General features: G+C 51.1%; 1 protein-coding gene across 1 annotated transcript in view; it reads right to left on the minus strand.

Moving 5' to 3' along the window:
- TSPO (translocator protein) overlaps positions 1–13,697 on the minus strand; it is a 73,253-nt gene extending 59,556 nt beyond the window's left edge. Inside the window, exon 1 of the mRNA XM_030214367.1 lies at positions 13,544–13,697. The gene's annotated coding sequence lies outside the window, so the exon portion shown is untranslated. The remainder of the gene's footprint in view (positions 1–13,543) is intronic.
- Positions 13,698–14,122: the final 425 nt, after the last annotated feature.

Below are 14,122 nucleotides of genomic sequence, written 5' to 3' on the forward strand. Positions count from 1 at the left end.
TGCTGTCGTCGCCCGAATCAGCCAGTCATCAAGATATGGATGCACTCGAATCCCCTCCTTCCGCAGGAATGCTGCCACCACCACCATGACCTTGGAAAAAGTGTGTGGGGCAGTAGCCATTCCGAAAGGAAGGGCCCGAAACTGGAAGTGCTGACCCAGCATTGCAAATTTGAGAAATCTGATGGGGCTGCCAAATGGGAATGTACAGGTAAGCTTCCCTCAAATCGAGAGCCGTCAAAAACTCGCCTGGTTGAACAGCAGCAATAACTGCCCTTAATGTCTCCATGCAGAAGTGACGAACCCGCAAAAACTGGTTTACTTTTCTAAGATCGAGAATAGGCCGAAAGGCCCCTCCCTTCTTTGGAACCACAAAGAAGATGGCGCACCGACCTGTGCACCTTTCGAGAGGAGGAACAGGCACGATAGCCCCTATCCTTAGCAGGTCTCGCAAACACTGCAGAACCACTATCCTCTTGGCCCGCGATACAGCAGGACTCTAGAAAAAAGTCTGTGACGGGAGAGAAGAATTCTAGCTTGTAACCTTCTCACACCACATCGAGGACCCACTGGTCCGAAGTAATTCTGGCCCACTCTGGAAGAAAGAGAAAGTCTACCACCGATCTGCTCTCCTCCCGAGTGGACCTGCGCCCCATCATTGGGAGGCCCGAGAAGGAGCCCCCTGACGAGAGGGGAGTCCAGCCGGAAGCTTCGCGTTGCGAAAGGAAGAACGCTGCCCAAAACGAGGACACTGAAAGGCTGCGTTGGACTGCCCCGGGCGATACCGTCGCGTCTCTCTGAAACGTGACCTCGAGGCTCCCTGCCTGGAAGTAGACTTGGGTCTATCCTCTGGAAGACGCTGAGATTTGGAATCCCCCAAATCTTTAACAATCTTTTCTAGGTCTTCCCTAAAAAGCAATTTCCCTCGGAAAGGCAATTTAATGAGCCGTTGCTTAGAGGCCATCTGCGGCACAATGATGGAGCCACAGAAGACGCAGAGAGGAAACGGTCAAGGCCATGAGTTTGGCCAAAGCACGGACCAAATCATACAAGGCATCCGCCAAGTATGCCAGCCCAATATCCATCAGCGACATCTGAGGAGTTCCCGGCATATCAGACTCCGAAATCAAATCCTTGACAGAATGTAGCCAACTGAGCCAACTGAGACAAGCTCTGGCCGCAGAAGAAATACAAACAGAAGCTTGAAGTGTCAAAGCGGCCACCTAAAAGGCACGTTTTAAAGAGGCCTCTAGCCATCTGTCTTGCATATCCTTAAGTGCCACACCACCTTCCACTGGAAGAGTAGTATTCTTAGTGACTGCCGTCACCAGAGCATCCACCCTAGGTAGAGCAAACTGCTCTAAACGGTCCGCTGAAACCGGATACAGCCTGGCCATAACCCTGGCTACTTTCAGCCCCCCATCCGGATCTGGCCACTGGGCCGAAATCAACTCTTCAATAGCTTCATGTACCAGAAAGGCCTTAGAAGATCGTCTGGTACTAGCCATCTTGGGGTTGACCGCCTGAGAAGCCGCAACCTCAGGGGCCTCTATATTCAGGGCTTCCAGCGCCTGAGAGATAAAGGAGGACAACTCCTCCTTATGGAAAATCCTCACAGCAGAAGAGTTCTCCGGTTGGTCAGTGAGGACACCGTCCTCCACGTCCTCTACCCCTGTCTGCTCTGGGAGAGCCACCACGGAGGAAGCTGCAGGCGACCCTATGCAGGACCCCTCCTCAGACACCAAAGAAAGCCTAGGCTTTTTAAGGGAGGAGAAATCCTCTGGGGAAAAACCCAAAATCTCTTGGTTACCCCCAGACCCCCTGAGAGAATCAAAGGCCGAAGCTGTCGCAGCCACGTGAGGGGGGGGGGGGCAAGGCCCTTTTCAACAAAAACGCCTGATGGAGTAGCAAAATAAACTCTGGCGAAAACCCCTCCCTCGCAACGGAGGAGGTAGCAGCCATGGCACCTGCACCACCGCCCACAGTGCCTGACACCCTCCCCCCACCAGCGGAGAAGGAGCTTTACCCAAAACCGCTACCGGAGCCAGTGCCGCGACCGATCGCAAAATGGCGCGCGAATCGCCAGGCTCTGGGCGGGAAAGCACGCTCTCGGGGGGGGGCTATCACTCCATTGAGTCCCGCCAAATCAGTGCACCCCACGCTGCAAAGGCCCACCGCCAAACGCCGTTTCCCACATCGGGAACAGCGTTTTACCACCTCCGCTGCCATCGCCCATCCCCGAACAGGAACCCAGCAGGACATACCCCGGACCGGGAAAGCACGATTCCATGAACCAAAGGAAAAGCTCCTGACATGACAAGGCCTGGAGCTCCGAGACTCTCCGATAAGACGCCATAGCCACCAGAAACACCGTTTTCAGAGTGAGATCCTCCGAGACCTTGCGCAGTGGTTAAACTGAGCCTGCTGCATGGCCCGAAACACCAAGTTAAGGTTCCAGTCCTGGCAAGACCGGTGAAGTGGTAGTTTGAGGCAGCTAAAACCCCTCAGAAACCACACCGCATCTGGATGGGAGGCCAGGGAAGACCACAACTCACGCCCTCTATAACAGGCGAGAGCCGCAACCTGACCCTTGAGTGGGTTATAGGCCAGACCTTTCCGCAGCCATCCTGCAAAAAAAGCCAACAACTGGGGCAAGGACACTGAAAAGGGATCCCACGCCTGTGAAAAGCACCACACCTCAAAGGTGTGCCAGACACGCGCATACACTGTAGTCGTAGACTGTTTCCATGCCTGCAACAAAGTCACAATGACCGGATCAGAATATCCCTTCTCCTCAGTCTAGACCTCTCACGGGCCAAGCCATAACATCAAATCAGGAGAGCAGGTCGGGCAGACGTAGCGGGGCCGAGGCCAGTCCAGAGGCACCAATATGTCCAGGCTCCGATAACGCCTGATCCTGTGAAGAACCCTGTCAATCAGCAGCCAAGGGGAAAAAATGTAAAGCACCCCTTCCGTCGGCCAAGGCTCAACTGTGCATCCAGGTCCTCTGACCTGAACTCTCTCCTGCGACTGAAAAACCAGTCCACTTTTGAATTGGTCCTGGTTGCCATGAGAGCCATTGTCAGAGAGCCCTGCTTGTTCATGCGGAAGGCCTTCAATGACAGTTCCCACTCCACTTGGACCAGAACATGCCGGATGAGGAAATCAGCTCTCACACTGAGATGGCCCGCAATGTGAACCACTCAGAGGTACAAGTGGAGCTCCATGAACTGAAAGAGCAGCTGAGCCTCCGTTGCCAAGGACACACTCCGTGTGCTGCCCTGCCAGTTGATGAAGGGCACCACCGTCGTCTTGTCCAACATTACCTGAAACTGCTTGCCCTCCAGCAAGGACTAGAAAGACTTCAGCATACAAGCCAATCAACAGAGCTCCAGTCTGTTGATCAGCCACTGCGCATGCTGGTGAAGACAATGAGCTCAACAGAAAAGCTGGTGTCCGTCACCACCACCACCCACTGGGGTGAAGCCAAAAGTATACCCTGGCTAAAGTTGGGGGAATGAAGCCACCAAGACACACTGTGCCTCACTAACGAGATGAGTCTTGTAGTCCTGAGACACTGGCGACCAGCGACTCAACACAGCCTGCTGCAACGGCTGCTTGTGCACCTTCAACCAAGATTACCACATCCAGTGTCGCTGCCATGGACTCTAGAACCTGCACATAGTTCCATGCCTGAGGACTCGACACACTCAACAGGCAGCGAACATGTTCCTGCAGTTTGGATATCTGGTGGTCTAACAGAACACCTTCCTGTGTGACGTGTTGAAACGGACCCCCAGGCACTCCAAGGTCTGAGATGGGGCCAGATGACTCTTGGCAAAATTGATCACCCATCCCAAAGACTGCAGGAGAGCAATCACCCTGGAGGTGGCCACCGGACTCTCCTGTTCCAACGCTGCCTGTACCAACCAGTCGTTGAGGTAGGGATGAACCCTGATCCCTTCCTTGACAGAAATGCCGCCGCCACCACCACCATGACCTTCGGGGGGGGGGGGGGGGGGCGGATGGCCAGAGCAAACGGAAGAGTCTGAAATTCAAGTGGTGCCCCAGGACCACAAACCACAGAAACTCTTCATATCCCTAAGGTAGGCCTTGAGGTCCAGGGCCGTAAGAAACTCCTCTGGCTGCACTGCTGCCAGCACAGACTTCAGCATCTCCATGCAGAAATGCTGGACCTTCAGGAACTGATTCTCCCCCATTCAGGTCCAACACCGGCTGATGAGTCGTCCTTCTTGGGCACCACGAAATAGATGGAATACCAGCCCTAGCCCCTTTCGTGGATTGGCACCGGCACCACCACCTCCAGATCCAGCAAGGATTGGAGGGTGGACTTGACCACCAAGCGCTTTGAGGAAGCTCAGCACTGCTACTACTACTACTACTATTTAGCATTTCTATAGCGCTACAAGGCGTACGCAGTGCTGCACAAACATAGAAGAAAGACAGTCCCTGCTCAAAGAGCTTACAATCTAATAGACAAAAAATAAAGTAAGCAAATCAAATGAATTAATGTGTACAGGAAGGAGAGGAGGGTAGGTGGAGGCGAGTGGTTACAAGTGGTTACGAGTCAAAAGCAATGTTAAAGAGGTGGGCTTTCAGTCTAGATTTAAAGGTGGCCAAGGATGGGGCAAGACGTATGGGCTCAGGACGTTTATTCCAGGCGTAGGGTGCAGCGAGACAGAAGGCGCGAAGTCTAGAGTTGGCAGTAGTGGAGAAGGGAACAGATAAGAAGGATTTATCCATGGAGCAGAGTGCACGGGAAGGGGTGTAGGGAAGGACGAGTGTGGAGAGATACTGGGGAGCAGCAGAGTGAGTACATTTATAGGTTAGTAGAAGAAGTTTGAACAGGATGCGAAAACGAATAGGGAGCCAGTGAAGCGACTTGAGGAGAGGGGTAGTATGAGTAAAGCGACCCTGGCGGAAGACGAGACGGGCAGCAGAGTTTTGAACCGACTGGAGAGGGGAGAGGTGACTAAGTGGGAGGCCAGCAAGAAGCAGATTGCAGTAGTCTAAATGAGAGGTCCAAGAGTGTGGATGAGGGTTTTGGTAGAGTGCTCGGAAAGAAAGAGGCGGATTTTACGGATGTTGTAAAGAAAGAAACGACAGGTCTTGGCGGTCTGCTGGATATGAGCAGAGAAGGAGAGAGAAGAGTCAAAGATGACCCCAAGGTTTCGAGCTGAGGAACAGAGAGAATGAGAGAGCCATCAACAGAAACAGAAATAGAAAACGGGGGGAGTGGGGAGGTAGGTTTGGAAGGAAAAATGAGAAGCTCGGTTTTGGTCATATTTAATTTCAGGTGGCATTGAGACATCCAGACAGCAATGTCAGACAAGCACGCTGAAACTTTGGTTTGGATGCAAGGTGAGATATCAGGGGTAGAAAGGTAGATTTGGGAGTCATCAGCATAGAGATGGTAGGAAAAGCCATGGGATGAGATTAATGAACCAAGGGAAGAAGTGTAGATAGAAAAGAGAAGGGGACCAAGAACAGAACCCTGAGGTACGCCGACAGGCAGAGGGATAGAAGTAGAAGAGGATCCACCAGAGTGAACACTAAAGGTGCGGAGGGAGAGGTAGGAAGAGAACCAGGAAAGGACAGAGCCCTGGAATCCAAGTGAGGACAGGGTATCGAGAAGTATGCTGTGATCGACAGTGTCAAAAGCAGCGGAAAGATCAAGAAGAATGAGGATGGAATATTGACCTCTGGATTTAGCCAGTAATAGGTCATTGGAGACTTTAGTAAGCGCATTCGGTTGAGTGGAGAGGGCGAAAACCAGATTGTAGTGGGTCAAGAATAGCATGTGAGGAGAGAAAATCAAGGCAGCAGTGGTGAACAGCACGCTCAAGTAATTTGGAGAGAAAAGGGAGGAGGGAGATGGGTCGGTAATTAGAGGGACAAGTAGGGTCGAGTGAAGGCTTCTTAAGGAGAGGTGTGACCACAGCATGTTTAAAAGCAGTAGGGACAGTTGCAGTGGAAAGTGAGAGGTTGAGAATGTGACAGATAAAAGGAATAAGAGCAGGTGAGATGGCATTAAGAAGGTGGGTGGGAATGGGATCAGAGGAACAGGTGGTACATTTTGAGGAAGAAAGAAGAAGTGTAGTTTCCTCTAAAGTAACTTCAGGAAAGGAGGAAAAGGAATGAGGGGAAGGAGAGAGAGGGGAACGGACTAGTGGAGGGAGAGGTGGTGAGAATTCAAGGTTTATCTTTTGAACCTTGTCGTGAAAGAATTCAGCAAGGGTCTGAGGAGATAATGAAGGGGGAGTTGGGGGAGGGGGCACCTTGAGGAGAGAGTTCAATGTGGTGAAGAGAAGTCGAGGGTTAGAACCAAGAGAGTTGGTCAGTTGGATATAATAATCCTGTTTGGCACGTAAAAGAGCAGATTGGAAGGAGGTCAGCATGAACTTAAAGTGTAAGAAATCAGCAAGGGCCCGAGATTTCCGCCAGAGGCGTTCGGCGGAGCAGGTACAGGAATGTAGGTAGCGGATATTAGAAGTCAGCCAAGGTTGGGGTTTTGTACGCCTTATAGGGCGGGTCAACAAAGGTGCAAGTGTGTCTAAGGCAGAGGATAGAGTATTGTTGTAAGAAGAAACAGCCTCGTTGACAGACGTAGATGGTGCCACAGTAGAGAGGAGGTTTGAAACATGGGAGGATAGAGATGAAGGGTCAATATCGTGAAGATTCCTAGATAAATTAGATAAGATAGGACGGGACTGGGAGGGAGGAGATTTAAGTGTGAAAGTTATAAGATGGTGATCAGAGAGGGGAAGATCAGAGGCAAGGAAACTAGAAGGTGAACAGTTGGAGGAGAAGATGAGATCAAGACAGTGACCATTTTGATGAGTGGGGGAGGTGGAGCATAGTTGAAGATTAAAGGAGGATGTTAAAGCGAGTAACTTGGAAATATAAGAGTTGGAAGGATCATTAGCAGGAATATTAAAGTCACCAAGGATGAGAGAGGGGGAGGAAGGATCATGGAAGAAGGCAAGCCAGGCATCAAAGTCACTGAGAAAGGATGAAAGGGACTTATCAGGGGGACGATAAATGACCGCTATTCGAAGAGGCAGAGGAGAGAAAAGGCGGATAGAGTGGACTTCAAAGGAGGAAAAACAGTGAGACTGAGGTGGAAGAAGGGGTTGAAATCTGGAGGAGGGAGAGAGAAGTAGTCCAACACCGCCCCCGCGACCAGCAGGGCAAGGAGTATGTGAAAAAAGATAACCGCCATGGCAGAGGGCTGCGACTGATGCAGAGTCATCAGGGCAGAGTCAGGTTTCTGTTATGGCGAGCAGATGGAGGTGACGCGAGATAAAGAGGTCCTGGATATAGAGGAGTTTGTTACAGATAGAGCGGGCATTCCATAGGGCGCAAGAGAAGGGCAGAGAAGAGGAGGGGAGTAGAGGAATAGAGATGAGGTTAGAGAGGTCGCGGTGAGATCTGTAGAGTTGGGATAATAGTTGGTGAGGAGGGCCAGGATTGGGATTGATGTCACCGGCTGAGAGTAAGAGAAGGAGTAAAAGAGAGCGGAGGAGAGTAGGAGAGGTGTGGCCAAGAAGGCGTCGAAGGCGAGAGGTATTTAGGTGGAATGGGGAAGGCAAAATGGAGGGAAGAAAGAGACGGAGATTAAAAGCCAAGAGGGAGGAAGAGGGTAGGAGAGAAGGTGAGGTGATGAAGTCGATGGATGGGCAGTGAGTTCCTGTAACAGAGAGAGGTAGGGGGTGAGGGAAAAGATTAGGAAGGGACAGGGCTAGGAAGAGAATAAATGACTGAGGTACTTTAGCAACTGGGAAGAAGATTAGATGTAAAGAGAAAAATGCCCTGCGCGCCATTAGGAGCGCGGCACCTAGAGCGGAGGCCCTGAGTGGATCGGAGTGGACCTGGTGTCACCCCGGAGAAGGCTGTAAGGATATGCAGATGAGCTGCAAGTCCTCCACAGCACCTGAAAGGCAGCCAGTGGTAGAGCTGGGCACCTGTCAGCTGAGGAGAGGCTTACCAGGGGTTAGGCCGAAGCCAGCATTCCTCCCCCTGAGGGTCGCCTGATCCTAGCCAAAAAGCACCTGGAAACTCTATGCACTTGGAGCGAGGGCCCTGGGAAGATCGGGGTGGACCTGGAGTCACCCCGGATACAGCTGTGAGGAAATGCAGAAGGGCTGCAAGTCCTCCACAGCACCTGGTGGGAGCGCTGGGCACCTAGAGCGGAGGCCCTGAGTGGATCGGAGTGGACCTGGGTGTCACCCCGGAGAAGGCTGTAAGGATATGCAGATGAGCTGCAAGTCCTCCACAGCACCTGAAAGGCAGCCGGTGGTAGAACTGGGCACCTCTCAACTGAGAAGAGGCTTACCAGGGGTTAGGCCGAAGCCAGCATTCCTCCCCTTGAGGGTCGCACTGGAACTCCAAGAAAGAGTTCTACTCTCCTGTCAAAGATTCTGACTTGTAACCATCTCTGATAATATCCACTGATCTGTGGTGATGTTGGCCCACTCCTTATAAGAGAGAGCCAGCCAACCCCATATCCTATGGAAGAATGGTCCAGCGCCCCATCATTGTGAAGAACGGGATGCTTGACCTGGATAGGGGGAGGCCACAGCAGCCCACTTCTTATTACAAAGGAGGAGAATTGCTGGAACCTGGACCATTGAAAGGTGGCCGAGGACTTACCAGGATGATACTATCAGGCATCCCAGGGGCACGGCCTCACCTTCCCCACGAGGAAGATTTAGATTTGTCCTCTGGGAGTCAATGCAACTTGGTATCCCCCAAGTCTTTCACCTGCTTCTTCAAATCGTCCCCAAATACCCCGAAAGGGCAGCCTGGTGAGGCACTGCTTAGAGGCGGCATCCACCTCCCAGTGATGCAGCCATAACAAACAACAGGAAATGACCGCCAAGACCATCTGCTTGGCCAAGGCCCACACTAAATCATAAAGTGAGGCCGCCAAATACACAAGAGCAGATTCCATCTTCTGAAGAGAGGACAAGACCAAAAGCAACTCCGGATCCTGTTTCGTCGCCTGCTGCACCCAGCTAAGGCATGCCCGCGCCATGTAGAAACTACAAATCGAGGCCTGGAAGGCCAGAGCGGAGACCTCAAGGAGTGCTTCAGTGACGCCTCTAACCTTCCTATCCTGAACATCCTTCAGTCACCCCACCCTCCACAGACGGAGTGGTTTTCTTGGTGACAGCCGCCACCAAGGCATCCACCCTAGGCAAGGCATACCTCTCCAGAGAGTCTGCCAGCAAGACATCGCTTCAGCCACCTTGAACCCCATGTCCAGGGTAGCCCACTGAGCCATAATAAGCTCCTGAATGAATTCATATTTAGGAAAAGCCCTAGACGACTTACAGATACTAGCCATCTTCGGGTTCACTGCCAGAGACACTTGAGCTTCCAGATCCTCAATATTGAGAGCCTCCACGGCCCTAGAAATCAGGGAGGACAGCTTCTCACAATGAAAAATGCGGACTACGTCGGGTCATCAGGCTCCTCTGGAAACAGTTCCCCCTCTTCCAGCTGACAGAGATACAGAAATGCCACCAACAGTCCCTCCGAGCGAGAGGGGGAAGAGGGTCCCAACGACCCCACCTGAGACGTGGCTGCTACCTGATGGCACGTCTGTGCCAGGTCCGCAGATGGCGACGTTCCCAAAGGTCCAGAACCCACCCCAGGCTCCCTCCGCAAGAGGCTGAGACTGGGGGCAAGATCATTTCAATAAGTAGGCCTGATGCAACAATAACACAAATTCAGGAGAAAAAGACTCACAGATCCCTAAAGGCCCAGGCACCACTTCCTCCTGTGGAGCCTGCACTGAACTATGCCTTCCAGTTGACCCCCATAGAGACAGCGCATCTGGGAGGGAAACCGAGTCCAAATGGGCCTATTGATTGCAAACCGTGGGCTCCTGCACAGCTGACGCGCTGCCAGGAAGACCAAAGCACGCCAATGCGCCATGTGGTTCGGCATGGGAAACAGTCTGGTCAGCGGGAAGAGAGGCCTCTGCACCATCCCCCCATGTCAGAGCACCCAGTCAAAAACCTGGTGCCAAACGCCATTGTCCACAGCGGGAGGATCTCTTTACCTCTTCCACTGACATTCAAAAGTGGCCCTGTAGATGCGACCTGAGAGCACTTGAAAATTTAAAGGGAAATGGGACTTGATATACCGCCTTTCTGAGGTTTTTGCAACTACATTCATAGCAGCTTACATATATTCAGGTACTTATTTTGTACCAGGGGCAATGGAGGGTTAAGTGACTTGCCCAGAGTCACAAGGAGCTGCAGTGGGAATCGAACTCAGTTCCCCAGGATCAAAGTCCACTGCACTAACCACTAGGCTACTCCTCCACACCCACAGTGACACTGCTCCAGGTCTCTGTCCCAACTAGGGGTGTGCTCCAGGGAAGTCTCTCAAGTTGTCTTCTCAGGTCCAGCTGCCCCAACAAGGGGTCAAGCTGCTCCAATTGCACTGTTTCTTGGATTGTTTTTTCAGTGTTTTCTCTTTGCTATCTGTGAGGAAGGGCCAGGCATAAAACAGGCAATGGACACTGGGGGAAGGGGTACACAGGGTGGGGTAGGGACCTGGTACCACCAGATATACCCCGAAAGATGGCACCGCTCAGCCAATCACCCCTAGGCTCAACTGAGCTAGCCAAGCTAGGCAGTGGCGTTCTAATGTCGGTTGCCACTCGGAGCGGATCGCTGCTGTGTGCCCCCATGCATCACGTCCTGGTGATGCAGGGAGCAGATGTGCAGCTGTCGTCTCCGCCGGTTCCCTGCCCCGGAACAGGAAGTAACATCAGAGAAAGCAGGGAACTGGCGAAGCAGACAGCCACACGGCTGCTCTCTGCACCCCCTTGCAGTGTGCACCCAGGCGGACTGCCCCTACCATGCCACTGAAGCTAGGACAGGAGCTCCAAACAGAAGAGTCCAGGAGCTGATGTGAAGCCATCCACCACCTGCTTGATATAGAGATATACTGAAGGAGGGAGGAGCTGGCTGTTCTACAAGTCTCAGTTCAGTGATCTCTACCTCCACCTGCAGGTAGATGGACACAACTCATCAGTTTCTGGATTCATCTGCTGCTACATTAAGAAAGCTGGACCTGATGGTAAGGGAATGTCCAGCGGACATGTCTGGGAGGAGATATGCTGGACCTGGTGGTGAGGGTGACGGGTGTTTGGTGGGAAGGAGGAGATATGTTGGACCTGGGGGTGGGGAGTGTCTGGTGGAGGAGCTGGGGAGATGCTGGGCCTGACGGGGGAGTCTGGTAGAGAGGAGAGATGCTGGACATGATGGTGAAGGGGTGCCCAGTGAGGGTGCCTGGCAGGGAGGAGAGATGCTGGACCAGGTGGTGGGGTTCAGGGGGTGTTTGGTGGGAAGGAGGAGAGATGCTGGACCATCTGGTGATATGCTGGACCTGGATGGAAGGGAGAAGAGATGCTGGATCTGCTGGTGTGGTGGAGTGTCTGGTAGGGAGAAGGACATATGCTGGACCTGATAGTGCTGGGCTCTGGTGGAGAAAAGTTGCCCTGGTGGGGGGGGGGGGGGGGGTCCAGTAGAATTGGCAAGGATGCTGAACCTGGTGTTTGGGGGGAGGGGGGTTTCTGGTGGGGAGAAGAAATGCTGGACCTGGTAGAGTGGTGGGGGGAGGGGTGTCTGGTCCCCTCCAAACATGCAGCTCCTGTTAAACGGCTGGCGGGGATGCCAAAGAAATTTGTTGTTAAGCTGCTCCTCTCCTCCCCGTGCTGCTACAGTACAGAAGTGATGAGTGGCATGCCTCCAGCCGACACTGGAACTACTTGCGCATGCTCAGTTTGCTCAAGAACTGAGCATGCTCGGGGACTACCGGCATATGTGGCTGGAGGCACGTCACCAATTTCTTATGTACTGCAACAGTGCAAGGAGGTTTGGCTGGCAGGACTTCAGCATCCCCACTAGGAAAGATATTTTTGGCACTCTGGAAAAGGGAGGAACAAAAAAAGCATTGCCCATCGCCCCATCCACCTCCCAAACCAGAGGGCTGGCTACGCCCCTGGTCTGGTGAAGTTACGCTAGACCTGGTGGGGGGGGGGGGGGGGTTGGGAGTCTGATGGACAGAAAGACAGAAGCTAGACCTGCAGTGGTAGGGGAAAGGGGAGGGTGAGACTAGCGGCATAAGCCTAGGTAAGGCAACAGATTGATGGGGATGGATTTTATTGACACTAGCACACACTGGTCAGTGTCATAGCCCTGAGTAGGGAGATATTGTTGACCCACTATCAGCCCTTTTGGACCAAAGTGATCATGACTATAAAAATTAGTGAAGATGGACACCACTGGAATAGGCCATGGGGTCATTTTCAAAGCACTTTGACTTACAAAGTTCCATAGGTTACTTTATTTATTTGTTACATTTTAATCCCACATTTTCCCACCTATTTGCAGGCTCAATGTGGCTTACATATTATCGGCAAGGCGATTGCCGATTCCGGTAAGAAAACATCTGGTAAGTAATGTCCAGTAAGAAAGACAAATCCGGTGAGAAAAACATATACAAAGTAATATTGGAGTGGAACAAAAACAGTTATGGCATCTTTGAGCGGAAGAGTTATGTTATGTAACTTTGTAAGTTTAAGTGCTTTGAAAATATGCTCCATATGCTCTTTATATGTCATCATATTATTTGTTTCTCTGTAGCATAATTCTGGGTGTAATGCCTAACTTGACACTGGCTAACCTTTTTAGCTCCATGTCCTGCAGTTTTGCAGAGGGGCTGGTACCTATACTGTAACTTTTGCTTTGCACCTAGAGGCATATTTTCAAAGCACTTAGCCTTCCAAAGTTCCATAGAAACCTATGGAACTTTGGAAGGCTAAGTGCTTTGAAAATATGTATGTCCTCCTCACGACTGTCCCCCTAATCAAAACTCATAGAGCGGACATTTGGAAAGCGGAAGAAGTCAGGTATGCCAGAAAATAGTGAAACATATAGGCTCTGTATATAAACGTGTCTGTGTATGGGACTCTTTGGATATGTTCCACATTCAATTTGCAGTTGCACAACTGTCAGAGAAAAATACTAGGCTATGTGATAACTATGGTTCAAAATATTCTGTTTAAATTGTATTTAAAAACAAGTATTTAGGGCGAAGGGGGAAGCAGTTTTGTAACGTGTATTTCTTTATCCAGTCCAAATGTTGCATCGGTGAAAGTTTGCATGTGTCCTCTTTATGTTTCAGTTTCATAACAAGGACTTTCACTTTTGGATATCAGCCAGAGTCCATAAAGTCCAACTAAACTTTCACAAGTTAGAATAACATGATGTGTCAGTCTAAAATATATGTAAAAACAGACATCGAAAAGTAAGTGGGCAAGAACATGTATGTAAATGATAAAATATTTAAAAAGGCAAATCACGCGCAGCAGACTTCTCTCGTAGAAAACTTTCACTTTCTTGCAACCGAACCCGGGTAAAGCGCAGCTGACAATCGCAAGGGGGCTTGCTCAACTCTGCTCATAAATGTCGGAGAAATGCTATCGTTCGAGAGACCCTCTTACCTTCTATACGCTCGCTCACGCCCTCAACTACCCTGATGAATCTCTGCAGAACAGTTCCACACTTGTCTTCCACTTTACCACCAGGTTCGAGGAAGCGTGCGTGCACCAAAGCCTAGACGCGCCTCGATTTCAGTCCAGCAGTCCAGCAGCCAGCTCGTTGGCGATTGGACGCTGGCATAGCAAGAGGTGAGCAAAGAGATTGAAGAAAACAGGAGACGGGATGACGTCAAGAAGTTGAAGCCACTTAGGTTACTCTCTCTTTTCCCTCCCCCGTTCAGCACACTATTGGCAACCAAGTTCATACAAAGTTAATTATATTCAATGGAAAATAAATCTGTTGGCTCAGGCTGCTTGTGTTCAAGACTCTTGAGGCTTGATAACTAGAAGCCCCAATATCTTGGAGTATAACCTTGGCACACCAATCACCCGAAGTCTCTATTATTTTTATTGTCTCTTTTATTGAATAAATCACAGATAATTTACTCATAGATGTTCAGAGGTGCTGCTCCAGGACACAGAGACGCCTTAATCTGAGAGCTGTTGGGGGTGGAGATCTGAAGAGAAGTACAGTAGATATAT

Source organism: Microcaecilia unicolor, chromosome 9, assembly GCF_901765095.1.
Source record: "Microcaecilia unicolor chromosome 9, aMicUni1.1, whole genome shotgun sequence".
Taxonomy (NCBI): Eukaryota; Metazoa; Chordata; class Amphibia; order Gymnophiona; family Siphonopidae; genus Microcaecilia; species Microcaecilia unicolor.